Here is a 449-nt window from a genome sequence, read left to right as displayed (position 1 = left end):
TGCTCTTCCGATCTATTAATGAGTAAATGCAAATTACGTTATCAATTCACGTGTTATTCACTATTATTATTTAGATTATTTGTGTTTTTTTCGAGTCATTTATCCCACTCACGAGTAGCCGTATAATCCACTCCTATTTTTATAAGGCAAAAATGCAAGGGTTCAAAGAAATTTATTTTTTAATATAAAAAAATAAATAATTCGGATTTCTAATATTTTTTTTATAATAGTAAACAGTATAAAGTTTTTACTGGGATATTTATTTAATTTAAACTTAATAGATAATATCTGATAAATTAAGTTTTTAATAGGTGCGGCGTACATACCGGATTTACCCTAAGTATTATTAAAATTATGAGTTTATTATACAAATGCTTACACACACACACACACACACACACACACACACACACACACACACACACACACACACACACACANACACACGC

This window comes from Wasmannia auropunctata, unplaced genomic scaffold, assembly GCF_000956235.1.
Source record: "Wasmannia auropunctata unplaced genomic scaffold, wasmannia.A_1.0 LD336060.1, whole genome shotgun sequence".
Classification (NCBI taxonomy): domain Eukaryota; kingdom Metazoa; phylum Arthropoda; class Insecta; order Hymenoptera; family Formicidae; genus Wasmannia; species Wasmannia auropunctata.
The sequence above is the reverse complement of the archived record's forward strand: the minus strand, read 5'-3'. Positions refer to the sequence as shown.